Genomic DNA, 13,753 nt, shown 5'->3' on the forward strand with positions numbered 1-13,753 from the left:
GCAGTTGTATCTTCTCGCTACCAACAGATTAATTTTCAGGTCATCATGGTAAAGTCTGATCTCATCAATTACTGCAACTAAAGTTTAATTGTTTTCTAGAAATTTTAGGAACCTTTTGTTTGCATTTTTATGTGCACAGTTAGCCATTTTTAGGAAAGAAAGACAAAATTCTTCTAACAGGAAACATGCTTTATTTTTTAAAAATATTGTTCAACCACAAAGCCTTATGCTGTAAATGTTATTTGTATTTTGTTTAAATTATATTTCACCATTGTGTAATAATTTAAAAATGATCTTTCAGAGAACTATATATGCATTATAGTTGCTGCCATAGAGTTTGTGGTTTTTAAGTCTCCAAAACCAGCAATCATTTAAAATAAATCATATGAAGTTTAGTGTGTCATTGATACATATATATATTGATACACACACACACACACACATACTAAAAATATACATTGAGTATACATTACTTGATTATAAAATGTAATTTTGTGATAGTATTGCTGGCATTATTCAGTAAGGGGATACTTTAAAAAAATAAAAGGTCAGCTTTACATCTGGTTTCTGTTTGACCTGTACTTTGTTATTATATGGTTTTAGAAAAAAGATTCATAAGAATGTTGAAGAAATTTATACAAGAGAAGAAAGGCTCTAGGAAGATCACATGTTTTTTGTGAAATACATTCACACCTTGATCAGGTTATCTGTCTTGTTTGTAACACAATATTAGTATTTCTCTTGAGAAAAGTTTGCATTTGGAATAAATGCCAAATGTTGAAGAATTTCCTTAGTAACAAGTTAGTAGTCACTGTTAGGAAGTGGCTTTTTATTTTGTAAAATAAGTTGATGTCAGTGTTGAGCTCCTTATTAGAAGGAAAGCTGAATATAACAACATACAAGTTGAACTTCTAAATATAAAGATAGATTATTTGAAAAAATACATAATTCTTAGGTAATTTTCATGTCTTGAAATTTGCTAATTCACTGAAGTAATGGTGCTACATTTTTAGAAATTTTTTCCTACACTTCTTCTGTTTTCTTGAAGATGTTTAAATCTTTTCCATCAGTTGAACTGGTACCATTGCCTGTTGAGAAATTACATCTGAGGGGTGCCTGGCTGACTCAGTTAGTAGAGTATGCGACTCTTGATCTCAGGGTTGCGAGTTCGAACCCCACAGTGGGCATACAGCTTACTTGAAATAAATAAGTAAGTAAGTAAGTAAATAAAAAAAATAAATAACATCTGAAAAAATATAGTGCCCTTTTTTTAGGCTTGTATTTCTATGGGAACAAATTTTTCAAAATATTAGATCACTTTAAAATTATTTCAGATATTGACAGCATTTAAGCCCTTAAGGTCCTTAGGTAGAAAGTTGGTGGCTTAAAAAGTACCTGTAGACGAAAATGACCAGAAGGATTCCCTTTATTTGAGTTGGTTTCTTAGTCTCCTACTGCTAAAATGTGTGAGAATATATATAAAAGGAGATGGAAATGGACTGTGTACTTGCCTGTTTTTTGTTTGTTTTTGTTTTTATTTTGGAATGCTTATAACTCTTCTTTTCACCTGAACAAGTTGAGGAAGTAGGTTTTTGTTATTTTTTTGGCCTGTAAAATACCTCACATGGTTGCTTTTACAAGATTAAAGGAAAAGGTATATGTGAAAATACCTGATAGCACAGAGTATGCACCAAATAAATTTTAGCTTTGATAAAAATCTCCATATTAATTTGTGATTTTATGCTTTGTGATTTACTGGTCTTGAAATAATTTTTGAGCAAGATGAATCGGTAAGAATTTAAACTATATAGGATTTGAAGAAATCTACATTGGTGGCTTTCAAGCTGTAACTGACACTCAGTAAGTCATATATCTTATGTTGCAAACCAGTAACAAAAGTTTAAGAAAATGTCTTTAATACATGTGGTATATTCTGATTTTTTTATTCTGTCCTGTTCATTAAAACACACACACACACACACATCTTTGCAATCTCTAAAAGAATTTCATGATGTAATTTGAGTAAAGTTGGAATGATTCAGCCCTTTTTCCAAGGAGATGTAGAAATAGAGGACCATACTTATATGGCCTCACCCAAGGAGATTAGAGCCAGGAACAGAAGCTAGTTTTTTTTTTTTTTTCCCCCTAATCGGCAATCTGATACTCTACCATGTTGCATGCTTTATATCCCTTATTTTACGAATTCTTCTGGAATTGCTTTTGTTGAGACTATTCTGGGTCTCAGTGATGTGTTCAGTACTCATTTGATTCCATGTATATTTATGTTGGAAAAAATTGGCATTGAGGAAGGAGAGGGAGACAACAAAACAAAGTTTGTGGTCAAAATCAGCTTCTCTGCTTCTCTGAATTGTGGGTAAGAAGGTCTGGGGGAGCCAGGTTAGTGCTCCTTGCAGTATCCAGACATGTAGCAGAATTAAAACACATAACCTTGGGGGTGGGGTACAGTGGGAAAAAACATTTCATCAAAATGGAGGTTGGTGGATATTAGAAACTTTTTCTGTCCAAAGCAGCCAAGTTTCTCCAGCCACTCAAGAAAGTATTTAAACTATCTGCGGTGCGAGCCATGTGCATAATTTAAAATATTGTAGTAATCTCATTGAAAAGCAAAAATAGGTGAAATTAATTGTAAAAACATGTTTTAAGTAAATAAAGCCAAAGTATTTCAACATAGAATTGATATAAAATTTAATGAGATACTTTACATTTTGTTTTGTACCTAGTCTTTGAGCCCTGGTGTTTATTTTATGGTGTCTATTTTCTGCTGAACTCAGGCACTCAGTAGCCACATGTTGCTAGTAGCAGTCTATTACATAGTGTAGGTGTATAGAAGCTGAGTAGCCATGAGAGTGAACCATGGCACCTACCAACTTAACTCTTTCCCAGCTCCGAACGCGTCCTTTTCTGCCCTGCTTTGTGATGCTGCAGCTGGACCCTGTAAACTTGTCTCTTTGGACAGCTTGGCAGAACGTTAGGCTTCCTTATAGAGGGACCTCAAGTGGCTCTCCAAAGCAGGAGCAGCAAGAAGATATGTCTCTTCTGGGTCCCGATTCTCTATTTTAATTGACCATAGGAGCTCAGCAGCCCCAGCCCGAGAGTTCCAGCTGCACCCTGGTGAGGCTCTCCCAACCTTACTGTTCCTTTGGAGCAGCTCCAGTGGGCTGCTTCCCTGACAACTCAGCCATTCCATCAGGCAGCTGGCTTTAGTTCCTTAATTTTTTTTCACTTTCTCTCAGCCTAGAAGTACCTGCTTATTTCTGCATTTGCTACTTCTGTACTCTAAGGTTAGAGTTCTCTTTTATCCCTTTAATTAGTTAACCACCTTCTGGATAATAATTACTTTATTTGAATTTCCCCATTCAGATACCTGGTGTGGATTCTCTCCTGGCCTCAACCTCACTGATAAGACTCCTGAATCTACTATGCCATTTTATTTTAGAATTTTAAAATATTAAATTTTTTTTTTAAATTGAACTATAAAGTTGACACAATGTTATATTAGTTTCAAGTATACAACTTGACAACTATGTTGTTACTAGGCCATTTAAAAATGGGGTCATAGGATATATATTTATGCTGCTAACAAAAGGGATAATGGGATTGATTATATATACCTAGCCTATATTAAAACTTGATTTCCTAAAAGTTCTTTTGAAATGTGCTCATAGTAGAGATATGGTTTAGCTACTTTAACTATACTTACTTGATGCAGTTCCAATTTTTTGCATTTTCCATCTTCTTTTTTTTTTTTTAAGATTTTATTTATTTATTTGACAGACAGAGATGACAAGTAGGCAGAGAGGCAGACAGAGAGAGGAGGGGAAGCAGGCTCCCCACTGAGCAGAGAGCCCGATGCGGGGCTCGATCCCAGGACCCTGAGTTCATGACCCGAGCAGAAGGCAGAGGCTTAACCCTCTGAGCCACCCAGGCGCCCCTGCATTTTCCATCTTCTTGTACACGTTCCTTTGTAGGTGGCCTCGGTTGCTAGGAAAGTCAGTGTTTGGACTTCCATATAAGTAAGTCAAGACTGAGACTTTAATGTCTAAAGTTTGAAGGTAGGAATCAACATTCATGTAGGTCTCTTCTAAGTCTCTGTCCTGAAGCTTGCCAGTTTTTCTAAATGCAACGATGAAACAAAAGTCCAATATAGGGCATTTTCAGGGCCACACTAGAAGCATACAGAGTGTGTAGGACTTTAAACCCAGATAAAGTTGGGGTTTTTCGGTATATGCTTTTTAAAAAATTTTCAAGCTAAAACAGTAGCATTCATGCTGTATGGAGGTGGCATGATTATACATTTGTTCATGTGTTGAAACAGATCCAAACTTGTTTTTAAGAAAATCTTGTCTCTAACAGTAGGTACTCTGAAGATCACTTGTGTGGAAAGGGGGAAAGGCCTCTCCTTAGAGCAATAGCCTTGTTAGGCTGCTCTACTTTCAGAAGGGATGTCCTTTCTCTTCCAGCACCAGTGATAATATGCTGCATGGGCCCCCGGTACTTGTCAGAGAACAACATTGTTCTCTCTCTCCCTTGCCCAACATTCAAAATCTCATTTTGGAGAAATATTTATGGAAGAGGCCAAAAAATTGAGTAACCAGTCCATTTCTCTTTGAAATTGTGAATGAAATCAAGCCCCCTTTGGAGACTTCTTGTCTGGGGCACCTTTGGCTACACATCAAGTTCCTTTACCACACTTAGCTTTGGACTGCACTGTGAAACTTAAATTCATGCCAGGGATGACGATGGTTCACTAACATACGATGCCTTCTTTGAGGACCCACAGGAGAAATGTCAGGTTTCAGCTCAGGAGTAAACGTGCTTCTAAGTAACTGGTTTGCCCTTATCTTTAAAAGAATGTCTCTGAATAATGTGAGAAATCACATATAAAGAGCTGGAAAGTTCAGCCAATTTGTAGTCTACTTGGAGCAAATGTAGTGTGTTAATAGTATGCACTGTTTAGTGTTTACCTTCTGGTTCTGATTTTTTAAATTATGCTTTCTCCTTTGTTTTGATTTCCTTTTTTTTCTTTGCAGTTTTGTATCATTTCTTTAGAAATGATCATTTTGGAATAAGTGTATAAATATATAGAATGAATGAATTTAAATCTTGTGTCTTTCACTAGCTGACCACAGATAGTTTTCCCAGCTATAAAATGAGGATCATGCTTTACAGGGTTATTAGGATTAAATGAAGTAAAAGTGAAGAACCTGGCAAGGCTTCAGGCACATAGTAGGTGTTCAATAGATATCCTCCTCATCTCATCACGGACATAGGCCTTTAAAATAATATCTGTTTGAATGAAGAACAGATACCTCACCTAGGATAGTTTGAATGCATTCTTCAAAAAATAGGTTATAGGTTTGGCAAAGTGAGATTTTTGGGACACAAATAGTAATGAGATATAGGCCTTGCCCTCAAGGAATTTGCACTGTAGTTACAAAGATAGCTGAGTAAGCAGACAATTATAGGACAGTAACATGACAGATATACATAGGAGACAAGCCCAACCTAGACTAGGAGTGAGGAAGGCTTCCTCAAGAGATGGGACATGAGGTCAACCTTGGATGCTACCTCCCCACCCCCCCCCAACATGCTTACAGTGAGTTGTTTATGCTGCCCTTTTAAAATTCTTTTTGATGCTATCAAATGATTACTTTAGGGATCACATTTTCCTAAATTAAGCTGTATACACTGTGGAGAGGAATAGGGAGCAGGTTTTTTGGAATTACAAGATTATATGAAGACAGGGATGCCTGGGTGGTTCAGTTGGTTAAGTGTCTGCCTTCAGCTCAGGTCATGATCCCAGGGTCCTGGGATCGAGTCCCACATTGGGCTTTGTGCTTGCAGAGCGCCTGCTTCTCGCTCTGCCTCCGTAGCTCCCCCTGCTCCTCCCCCTGCTGGTGTGCTCTCTCTCTCCCTCTCTCGCTCTCCCGCTCTCTGGCAAATAAATAAGTAAAATCTTTATTAAGAAAAGATTAAATGAAATTGCTTGAATTAAGGAAAGTGTTTGAATGACTGATTACCAGAAAAAGTAGAATGAACATTGGCTGCTTAAAACCTTCTGTATTAGATGAACCCAGGGATGACAAGGCAAGGAGCAAGTAAATGAGCTATAATGTCCTTTTTAGCTAATTTATGTTTCATTCATTTCAGAAATTAAAGAATTTGCACCTATGGGTATAATAAAGGTATACTAAATAGGTAAGTAAATCTATTCCTTTAAAACAACAGCTGGTTTCCAGAGGAAAAAATGTCTGGCGTAAATGTATTTTGTCATAAACTACCAGAAGATGTCACTGTCTCCCAATTAATGGTCTGCTCCTTTGGCACTTTTGCAGGTACGGTTTTTTTTTTTTTTGAACACCAGCCTGTTGTGATAGATTGCTAAGAGTATTTGTCTCCTAGTATTGAATTTATAAGAAGGATAGGACCTCACAAGAAATATGCATCCAAGGTGTGTAGGTTTGTTTCATCTTGATTCTTTATGTCCTAAATATGAACCCTGTTAGCCGCTCCATCTATTGAAATTATGTGGACATTCTGAGTTCTGTCTGAAGTTGAAAGAGAAGATGGTGAAAAATTCTTCAAAATATCCTCTCTGATCTTGATTTCTGCTTACATTTTCAGGTTGCCTTGTTATGATGCAACTGTATTTGCTAATTTATCAGATCTTCTAGGATATTTTGGCCTTGGACACAACCTAAGCTATTGAATCTCTTTTTCAAATCACCATCAATTGTGTGTAAAGCAGAGCTGGAAAGTGTTTCCATGGATGAAATGAACCAGTATTTCCCCAATTACTTACAAATAGGGATATCAGACTGAGTCTGAGCCAATATATACTCAAGAGTGTCCAGACAAAACATATTGTTAAAGAAAAATAAATTCTTTTGTCTTTACAGCCAGAAGACAGAGCTGATAATTGATAATTGTCTTGTGCTGGGGGCTGTGGGGAATGGGATTCTTTAAGATGAAATGGTAGGTAATTTGTTAAAGGCATTCAGGGATAGCTAGCAGATGAATATATGGGTATGATTTAGAGTGTAATCCTGCTCAGTACCTCAAAAGAACAAAGTACATCATTAGTTTTCCCCGTGCTGTTGGCTTTAACAGTAAAGTGGGGTAGTCTGCCCAAGCTGGTCCTCTAGATAGTTATAAAGATCAAAGAAGCAGTTAAGAATGAAGTTAAAAGTGCTTCATAAATACAAGGAATTTATGTCATGAGTAAATTCTTTTATGAAAAATGTGAAACACTTAGAAATTATTCCATGCTATATGGGCATCCTGAATTTCTCTATTTTGATTATTTGACTTTCTTTTAAATTTTCATTAATTGGGAAAAAATTAATGACACCGAATATTTAGGCAATTACACTGATGAACCAAAAATAGAATTGGGTATGTTCCCAGGGTGTCCATATATGCAACCTTATGTTTGCAAAGTATATGGAGATGTATTTTATTTAATAAGGGTATAAAATGTTATTCTATGATTTAGGAACATAGAGCCAAATTAATTGAATTCTAGTACCCAACCAGAGTGAGCTGTAATATAATAGGACCGACAATGCTTTATTGATGGACCTGAATCAGCAGGGCATAATGAACATTTGTAATCAGATTTGTTTAAATCCTGGCTCCTCCACAAACTGTAACTTTGAACGAGTTACTGAGTTTCAGCCTCAGTTTCCTGATTTGCAAAATGGAGACAATATCTATTTGGTCATTCTACTTTTTGCATATACTTTATCGTTTTACTTTGTGAGAATAAAATATCAAGAAACTCAAGTCACAAAGATAGATAAGGAAGCAATTACTATAGAATGGGCCAAAGGTTCCCATTAACCTTAGAAAGGTTATGTTACCACACTTTGGTGGAAAGTGGCAGTCTTAATATAGGGCCTAGTACATCAGTGTTTTATGTCAATTTCTCTTGATTTTACTATTGGTTGGCCCTACTTTTTGGTGGAACTTTATAGTGAAAGCCAACAACACAGGATGTAATTTTAAAAATCAGCACCCAATTTTATTTATTTCTAGAATTTCCACAGTAGCTGCACAAGATTACCTATCATTAGGTGCTCAATGATGTTTGTTCATTCATTCATCCATCTTTAATTAACATTTTTAAAAAAATATTTTGAGAGAAAGTGTGTATAAGACAGCATGAGCAGGGGGGCAGGCACAGGGAGAGGGAGAAGCAGGCTCCCCACTGAGCAGAGAGCCCAATGTGGAGCTGAGTCCCAAGACCCCAGGATCATGACCTGAGCTGAAGGCAGGCACTTAACCAACTGAGCCACCCAGGTGCCCCTTTAATTTTTTATTTACATTCAATTTAACGTATAGCGTTTTATTACTTTTAGAGGTATAATTTATATTCATTTTTAAGAGAAAGCAAAAGAGGGGGGAGGGGCAGATGGAGAGGGAGAGAGAGAATCCTAAGCAGGCTCCATGCTCAGTGTAGAGCCTGACTTAGGACTTGCTGTTAAGACCCTCAGACAGTAACCTGAGCAGAAATCGAGAGGCAGACACTTAGTGGACTGAGCTACCCATTGAGGTGCCCCTCAATGATGTTTTTAAAGATACAAAGATTTTGAGTACACCTTCCTGAGTTATGTTAAAGGCAATCTTCAGTACGCACAGTAGGATTATAGGATCACAATGTACTGTGTACTATGGTATTACAAGCTCAGGAAATGGGTGTAAGGACCTACCCCCAGATCTCCACATTCTACTAGCCAGATTGACTTGGGCAGAATTGAGTCTTGATATCCATACCTGTTCCACGGGGTTGTTGTGAGAATCAAATGAGATATTTGAAATTGCTTTGTATACAACCTTGACTATTAATAAAAGAATGAATGTTAAATATGAAAGTGTAACAAAAAAACGTTTTATATACATTCTGCTTAGTACTGATAGTTTTCAACAATATAATTATAAATTGTAAAAAGTTGAGAGAGATTCTGGAAAAAAAATTTTTATGCTGGTCTCAGTATGTAATGGGAGGATGGGTAGGAGGAGTGTGGAGTTGGGGTGGAGAAAGGGATTGGCTGGAAAAGCTGGCACAGAATTCAGGAGAGAAGGGACCTCAAGATGATTAGTTTTCTTCATTACCATTGTTTCCATATGAAGTTTCTTATCTGAAAGGGTGAATAACTTGGTCATTAGCTCTAAGCCTGGTTAAAATTCTCCACCAAACACTTTGATTGGATTTGATGAAATTATGTTCTTGAATAATTATCTTCAGGTTACTTAGGATTCGTTTGCTTACCTACCCCACCCCATACACCCATCCCAGGTAGATTAGAACGTCAGCTCACAACCAGGCCACAGGCTCTACTCTTTTCACTGTTGGGGACTAGAAATCCTACCTGTCAGTAAACTGGACAGTGAATCTTCCTGTATCGTGTAGGTAGAGACAGTCTTCGCATTACAGGATTTGGGTTTTAACCCATTGCAATAGTCAAAGTTCTTTATCTGTGAGGAGCAGAAGCTGTCTTAACTAGAGCAGGCTACAAAAGGTCAATTTGTTATAAGGGTGTGGGTATTTCATGAAACCCAAGGGTCCAAGGACAGCTGGATCCAGACCAACAGGAACTGGAAGGTTGTTATAAGCAGAGACATACTCACCCTGATAAAGTTTCATTCTGTTTCATTCCTCTCTTTGTCAGGCCAGTATTCTCTGCATCTCCAGTCCATACAGGGAATGTAGCCATTCCACAGTTACAGCCCCCGGGTCCTGCACAGTTAACTAGCAGTCTTTCAATTCCAAAGTTTAATTACCAGGAGAATCTGGCATCTGACTGACTGCCTTAGCTGGGTGTAGGAGCTCACCCCTGATCCATCCAGCAGTGGTGAGAAGAGATGAGAGCCTGCTGTGATCTGAACAAGTATTTCTAAAGAGGTCTGAGTTAATATTTTGTCTAAGAGAAGAGACTTTTTTGATACAGGATGCCAAGAAGTCATCTAATATGTGTTGATGGGTGGACTCTTTTCTAATAAACATTCAGTCTACATATCCCAAAAAAAGCTTTCATTTCATGGCCCTCAGGAGGTTCTATTCTACACGTTTCCTGTATCTTTACACTATCTGATGTTTTGAGATGGGGATCCAATGTTTAACAGTTGAGTTATAGAAAGCTCAAGATCATAATTCTGGCTGTTTTCTACCACATGGCACACACTCACCCAACTCTGAAAGTATGCAAGTTACCCTCAGATGCTATACTCCCTCATGCAAGTCTTTGCTCGCACTTGTTCTTTTCCTAGTTTGCCTCATTCTCTCATCCCTGGAAAGTAACATTCCCACGCCCCTCATCTAGGAAGTCCTCTCCTGTTCCCCATCAGCAAGCCAAGTGAGGTGTCCTTGCCTGTGCTCCCGTAACTCCATACACTTGCTGTGCTGCACGAACTCATTTTGTGGTTGGTTTTGTTTTTCAAGAGGCCTTTCCATTTCAACCTCTCACAGTGCCTCAGAAGGGCCTGCCACATAGTAGGCCTTAAAGAAAAACAGCAGGTGAATAAAACAAACCTCAATTCTTTAAAGTCTGGCTTGATATTTTCTTGTCTCTATTATCCCCAATTCTAGTGTGGAAGCTTAAAGTGCTGGCTCTGATGGCAGAATTCCTGGGTTCATCTCTTGTCTATGTTTAGTGTCTTGGTTGTGTGCACTTGAGCAAGTTTACCTAACCTTTCTGGCCTCCATTTCCTCATCTGTAGATGGCATAATAATTGTACCTACCTCAGAGGGTCGTTGTGGGGATTACATGAGTTGAGTGCTTAAAGTCTGACACCTAGAAACTACTCCACAAAGGTTATTACCATTATCAACCATCTAAATCACCAGCAAGAAACTTTTGTAGACCTAAGTGTGTTTCATGAGCAACATGAAGGCCAGTTCTTTAAGGTATGGTTAGTGTTTTCAGCAGCCATTGACCCTTCAGAAAGAGGTTCATGTGGTCTCTGTCTGGTAGTGCTTCCATTGTGTGCTCTAAGAGATAAGTAACCTTAGAGTAGCTAGGGACTAAGAATTGGGTTAGAAGTTCTGCCAGTGGATGCTTTCTGTAGCGAATGAGTGTACTTATCATATTGTGATTGTATTTGCTTTTGATGAAGGAGCAAGCTTTTTGGGAAACAGGTAAAGACTTGGTGAAGTGATTGTGTGTGTGATGTCCTGGGGTCTTAGCATTCTCAGCCTTGAGGATTGGTGGCCAGAAACTATCCTTTTAAGAGCACAGGGCTGACAGGAATTTTTGTAGAAACTAACAGGCTGCTTCTAAAATTTATATGGAAATGTAAAAGACTTAGAATAGCCAAAACAATTTAAAAAAAAAAAGAACAAGTGATTTAATTTCCCAATTTCAAAACTTATTATTAAGCTGTGTTAGGACAGTGTGATACTGGCATAAGGATAGACATGAAGATCAATAAAAAGAATTGACACTCCAGAAATAGATCTTTATGTTCAACTGACTTTTTGACAAAGGTGCCAAGACAATTAATCCAGGATAGCCTTTTTAACAAATGGTGCTAGGACAATGGATATCCACATGGAAAATGATGAATTTAGATGTATGCCTTACACCATATATAAAAATGAACTCAGAATGATTATGGACTTAAATATAAGAGCTAAAACAATAAAACTTGTAGTGGAAAAATAGAAGAAAATCTTTCAGACTTCAGATTAGTCAAAGATCACTTAGATATATAAACAAATGCACAGTCTATAAAAGAAAAAACTGAAATTGGACCTCATCAAAATTAAACATTTTTGTACTTCAAATATAGCATGAAGAATATGGAAAGACAAATGGCAGACCAAGAAAAAATATTTGCAAAACACATAATCTAAAAAAGGACTAAAAACATATACACTTCAATAATAAGACAAATATCTCATTGAAAAAACATAAAAATGGCTAGTAAGAACATGGAAAGGTGGTCAATGTCATTAGTTGTCAGGGTAATGCAAATTAAAACCACCGTGAGATACCATTTCATACCCACTGGAATGGCTATACTAAAAAAGATAGCAAATATTGGTGAGGATGTACAGAAATGGGAGCCCTCATACATGCTGGTGGGAACATAAAATAATGCAGCCACTTTGGAAAATAATTTGGCAGTTTCTTAAAAAGTTAACAAATACCTATGAAATGACCCAGCAATTTCATTCCTGGTATTTACTCAAGAAAAATGAAGAGTTATGTCCAAGCAAAGACTTGCACGGGTATATTCTTAACAGTTTTGTGCATAATAACCCCAAATTTGAAACAACCTAAATGTCCATCAACAGATCAATGGATAGGCATCATGTGGTAAGTTCATATATTGAAATATTCTGCAGAAAAGAAAAAAAGAAGTAACAACTGCTAATAGGAGCTGTGGCAAACCTCAAAAGTGTAAGAAGCCAGGCACAGGAGAGCATATATTGTATGATTCCATGTATATGAAAAGAAAATAGATTAATGGGTACCTGGGACTGGGAGTCGGAGGGGGAGATGGGCATTAACAGTGAATATAAGGGATGTTTGGGGGATGATAGACACATTCTATCTACTTTGTGCTTTAGCATAAGCACCTAATACCCACCATTATTGCATAACTTGGTAAATTTACTGAAAACCATTGTCCAGTTGAAATGGATGAACTATGTGATATACAGAATATACCTCGGTAAAGTCAGAGGAGGCAAAGCAGAGGATGTGATGGGGAGGAGAGAGAGACACAAAGAGAGACAGGTGAGAACAGCTGGAGCCAGGCTGTTTGGATCTGAAACCTGGCAAGTCTTTGCCTCAGTTTCCTATTGGTGAAATTGGGAAAAATGAGTTACTAATCACAAAGCAGTCTTGGGAAGATTGTGATAATATATGAAGCGTGCCTAACAGAATTGGGCCATAGAGAGAGCCTGATATAATATTAACCATAATAATAATAATAGTTATTATTGGTAGTAGTATTTAATCTACCAAGGATGCAGCTGTGATTTAGATAACTTAATTCAAATCTTGAAGAAGGATCAGACTTGAAGGATCATTTGCAGCTTGCAAATGACAGTGACCAGTCCTGTGGACATGACTTTTGGGGGAATCTGAGAGCCCGTAGCACAGGATCTGTTAGGCGCATGCAGGCTGGGAGGTTAGAGCACCGGAGCCTTGCTAATGACAGCTGTTTCTTTGTGGCAGCATCATTTACAAAGGTGTCACCTGCTGCCCATAACATATGATATTTTAACCCCAGTACAACAACCCTTTATGTTATACTCCACTATGTGCCAGGGCTTACTGGGGCAGAGGACAGGTGATTTGGAGGTGTGGAGGAGGGACACCTTGTCTGTGAGGGTTACTAGAGGAAGAGATGTCTTGGTGAGGCTTAACAATCCCCTGACACTTCCCAGATGAAGGGTGTGGAGAGTTACCCACAGGCAGAAGGTACAGCTTGAGCAAACCCCTACGTGGAGCTCGATGAGTTCAGTGAAGGGCTGATACGAAGAGCAGAATGACAAGAAACAAGGTCCCGTGGAGGTCCTTGTGAGCCATGACAAGTAATAAAGAACTTAGATTTCTCCTGAGGACAGTGAGGACCAGTGAAGAGGTCTAAGCAAGTACTAGGACCGGCTCAGATACCTTCCGTTAGTCAGTCCCAATGGACCCTCGCACTGTACCTTGAGAGATCCTGCTCTGTCCATCAGGAGCAAATAAATACCTTCCTGGATACTTGCATTTAGCAC

This window comes from Lontra canadensis, unplaced genomic scaffold (assembly GCF_010015895.1).
Source record: "Lontra canadensis isolate GAN:19392208 unplaced genomic scaffold, GSC_riverotter_1.0 scaffold150, whole genome shotgun sequence".
NCBI classification, from domain to species: domain Eukaryota; kingdom Metazoa; phylum Chordata; class Mammalia; order Carnivora; family Mustelidae; genus Lontra; species Lontra canadensis.